At 41.7% G+C, this 4,569-nt stretch overlaps 1 non-coding gene across 1 annotated transcript; it reads left to right on the top strand.

The window, feature by feature from the left end:
- The first annotated feature begins 4,243 nt into the window (after window positions 1-4,243).
- On the top strand, window positions 4,244-4,332 carry TRNAY-GUA (transfer RNA tyrosine (anticodon GUA)). The gene is given in 2 exon segments: window positions 4,244-4,280; window positions 4,297-4,332. It is a non-coding gene; the product is annotated as a tRNA-Tyr (tRNA).
- The last annotated feature ends 237 nt before the right edge of the window (window positions 4,333-4,569 follow it).

Genomic DNA, 4,569 nt, shown 5'->3' with positions numbered 1-4,569 from the left:
TGGCCTGTGTTCAAGGCAAGTAGAAAAAGGGGCTGGTATGATCCTAGGTTGGCAACACAGAGGGCAAAGTGATGACATTCTATCCTACAATGACATCGAGTCCAACCAAGGCTGCTGGGCCAAGTCCTCAATCCATCAACTCAGAGAATGCCACTTAAAGGGCTTTGTTGGTTTTAATGTGTGTACTATACCTTGGGTTCATTTCACTTCTGACATGTAATCCTGGGGTGCAACATTTCTCTTCAACTTAGGTTAACTGAGGTCTCCACAGTCTCTCACAAGGACACTGGACACCTGAATTGGCTTTGTTTGATGGATGCAGTTGGTTGACCCAGTATTGGAATTGCCCAGAATTTTTCCTCTGCCAGAGGAGTGGTCCAACACTGCACCTGCTGTCCATTAAAACTAAACCAGACATCCAGATGTTTCATTTTTGCAGAACTGTCAACAAACGAATCCAAACTGAGCCAGTGAGTTGACCCAATGTGGACTAGTGGAGTACACGTGCTGACAGATAGACAACTACTGTTGGTGTTACTGGAAGAACAGAAGTAAACCAACACCGCAGAGAATCACATCTGGACATTGTAACTTTACTTCTCACACACAGCTGGAGTTCTACAGATAACATGCCATAAAACTGAAGGGCAGTTTAAATATGGTTATCTCTTACTTTAGTTATTACAAGTTATGTGAATGTGCAAATTGTAGAACATGACTCATTTAAAACACTTCTTTCCATTTTTCTAAGTCTTAAAATATGTTTCTGGATTCCTCTGGTTATTTGTTCCCAGTCTACAGCATCAGCTTTAGAGCAGGCCAGCTTGATGGGCCAGCCTCACTGTGGTTAGATAATCTTGCCAAGCAGATAAAGTTGCTGGTCTCACACCTGTGGCATTGCTGGTCCATTCTCAAATGCCACCACCCTTGGGGTGAAGTGTTTCACACAGAGAGGGACATGCCTTCCCTGCCCTGTCCCAGAATAACCCAGTTGTCAATTACACTGAAATTTCAACGAGTGGGTGACCTCAGCATTTTAAGGAGTTTGAATTTAAGTGGACATTTAAAGTGATCCATCCTTTCTGTACATACTCTTCATTGTTTTTACTCCCCCAAAAGCTTGAGGAGACAAAGGACCTTGCTTTTCCTTATGTGGCATTCCATTTTTACTGGATACTTTCATTGCCCCAGACTTAGGTATAAGAAGAAATTTGGGGGTGGAGGGAAGCTTCTGTTCAGGGTATGAGTGAATATTTATTAAATATTGACTATTCTGCCTATGAATTAAAAAATTGAATTCAGACACATTTTTGGGTGTGCCTTGGTATAAGTTTTTATTCACTGGGTTAGCACACCAGTTATCAAGTTTTTTAATGGACTTATTTTTTTAGAGCAGCTTTAAATTCACATCAAAGTTGAGCAAAAAGTACATAGCCCTTGCCCTCGTACTTGCACACCCTCTCCCACACACTGACATCACTGTCACCCGAAGTTCATAGTTTACATTAACCACACTTTGAATTATTTCAGTCTGTTTAAATTTGTTAAGACTTGTTGCCTAACATGTGAGCTATTCTGGAGAATATTCCATGTGTGCTTGAGAAGGATGTGCGTTCTCTTGCCGTTGGGTAGAATGTTCTGCGTATGTTTCTAAGGTCAAGTTGCTGCATTGATCAAGGACTCCGTTGACTTATCATAAACACATTCTTAATGTTCAAGAACTCTTACAAGTCAATTAGAAAAGCATTGAAAGCAATATGGATAAAAGAAATAATTCATAAAATAAATGCAAATGAACAGACTTGAAAAGAGTTCATTTCACTGGTTAAAAAGTGCAAATGTAAAATAAAATACCAGTTCACTTTTGCATATCATATTAATAATTATTTTAATAATATGCTCAGTGAATACTATGATGAAATTCATATAATGTTTCTGGGAAGTAATTTGTTAATGTTTATCAAAAGGTTTAAAGGTTTCATACTGTTTTACCAAGTAATTCCATTCCTAAAAATATATTCTGATTTTTTGCATAATTTTATCAAAATTATGTGAGGTTCCTAAAATGTAAAAATAATTTTAAAAGATTAAAAACTATATATATAGTTTGTATATATATATAGTCTCCAGAATATATATATATATATTCTGAACAATAGAAAATAAAAATATAGACAAAGATTTGTTCCAAAATATTTATTGTAGGAGTATTAAAAATGAAAATTTGGACATAAACTATGTCCGACAATCAGATGAATATTTTTTTTAGTTGTGGTAAAACCAAAGGATGAGAAATGGGTACTTATATGATTCCAAATAACCTTTAATGATATAATAAAATGCTGATAATTGAGCTTAATTTATTGAAATATGGGCTATAATAAAAATACAGAAAATAAGTGTTGACAAGGATGTGGAGAAATTGGAACTCTCCCACATTGCTGGTGGGAATGTAAAATGGTTCAGACACTGGAAAACAATCTGACAATCCCTCAAAGTGTTAAACATATAGTTACCTTAAAAACCAGCAATTCCACTCCTAGATATATAACCAAGAGAAAACATATCCACATAAAACTTGCACATGAATGTTCATAAAACCATTATTCATAAAAGCCCAAAGGTGGAAATAGCCCAAATGTCCATGAAAACAGATGAAGGGATAAACAAAGTGGTGTATCCATACACGGGACTAGTATTCAGCCATTAAAAAGAAGGCAGTACTGATACAGGCTACAACTTTGATGAGTCTCAATAGCATAAGTGAAAGAAATCAGATAGAAAAGGTCCCATGTTTTGTGATTTCTACGACATCTCCAGAAGGGACAAATCCATAGAGGTAGAAAGCGGATTAGTGGTTGCCTGGGGACGGCAGTGGGGAGTAATTGCTTAAAGGGTATGGATTGTTCTAGTTTTGGAACAAAGAGAGGTGGTAATTTGCACAACATTGTGAATGCATTAAATGCCACTGAATTGTTCATACTTTAAAATTGTTAATGGTGTTATGTGAATTTAGCCCCCCCAAAACAACATAAGTGTGTACTGCTTACCAGCTTTCTTCACCACCCATCCCCCGAAAAAGAGTGCTAAACACCCCAAGCTAACGATCTGGGGACACACGGGTAACATTTGCAGCAACAGAGCAAAATTTAGCCAAGATACTAACCTCTTGCTTTGTGGGTGGGCGCAAAGCCGTGTTGTGCTCAACAACCTCAGAGACCTCGGATTTAAAGTCAGTCTACGAGAACCCATGAAATGTCGGAGTTGCAAGGGGCATGAAATCATCACCTGGATTTGCCCAGGGCGACTGTGACTCCAGGTTGCACAGGCAGCTGATCACAGAGCTGGAAATGGAGGCTAGGTCTCCCCGCACACCCACCCCTCCAGACTACGAAGCAAGGCTTCACAGAAGAGTTGGGTTTTAGGTTGGTTTCTTTATTTTTAAATCTTGGGGGTTTCTGGTGGGCAAAGGATTGCGGGCTGGCTTTGCAGGCCCCTGGAAACAGAGGTGAAGGTGTAAGCTGGATAGGGCCGGGTGGGCAGGGCCGGTTAGGGGCGGGGGCCGGGTGGGCATGGCCCTGCCCAGGGCCCTTCTCCCGGCAGTCCTGCAACGCGGAGTTTCGGCGCAGCCGGATCCCGCTCATCTCTGCAATCCTGGAGCAACTAACTCCATGGTTTGTATCTTTCTTGCCCTAGTCAGGACGAATACATCCTGACATTCAGTCAATTTAACGTTGGTTAATTGACTGAATGAATGTACTTCACAGCAGGAAAGCGGTAGGATTTTATTGGCGTTCTCGGAGAAAACGAAGGGAAATACGGAGCAGAAATAGCAAAAGCTAGCCGCGGGAGCCACACTTGGGGCTTGAGCTTTGCAGTTGTAGAGCAGGCGTGCGTACTGCCCCGGCTGGGCCCTGCTGCCCAGAAGCTCTGGGTTGCGGGCGGGATCTCTAAGCGTCCACAATCCTAGAGAAGCCACTGGGGGCCGGGTGTGTGTGTGTTGTATTGTAGAAAGCAGGGAAACGGAAGGGAAGGGTATTGCCCGTGTTTTTTCCACCCAGGGTTGGGAAGCAGGTCCTTTACCCTCACTTCTGTCTCCGGCTTGCTCTGTTCTGTGTGGCCTGGACGGGCTCCGTGGAGGTGAGCTTCTTTAGAAGGTGGAATCTGGAACCTCTGGAGCCCTAGCGTAGCGAGCCCTCCGTAAGCATTAGAGGGCAGTAGGCAGCTGAGAAAACCAGCGAGGCCTTCGATAGCTCAGTTGGTAGAGCGGAGGACTGTAGTGGATGAGCCGTGGCAATCCTTAGGTCGCTGGTTCGATTCCGGCTCGAAGGACTTCGTAAAAACTTTTTTTAACTTCCACTTAATTAAGTCCCCTCGTGGGGAAAAAGGCAGGCTGAATTTGCGTCAGCACTGCCGATGTTCGGTAAAATATACAGGTATATGCGATAGGTAGGGTACGTACAGGTCAACTCTCTTGTGGATTAAATGTTGCGATATTAACTAGCGTTTTAATTTAAATAAGGCTTTATTACTATTGCTTACGTGTAGCTATTCCTGCTTTAAAAGAAT

Source organism: Furipterus horrens, unplaced genomic scaffold (genome assembly GCF_987537825.1).
Source record: "Furipterus horrens unplaced genomic scaffold, mFurHor1.1.pri manual_scaffold_6, whole genome shotgun sequence".
Taxonomy (NCBI): domain Eukaryota; kingdom Metazoa; phylum Chordata; class Mammalia; order Chiroptera; family Furipteridae; genus Furipterus; species Furipterus horrens.
The sequence above is the reverse complement of the archived record's forward strand: the minus strand, read 5'-3'. Positions and strand labels throughout refer to the sequence as shown.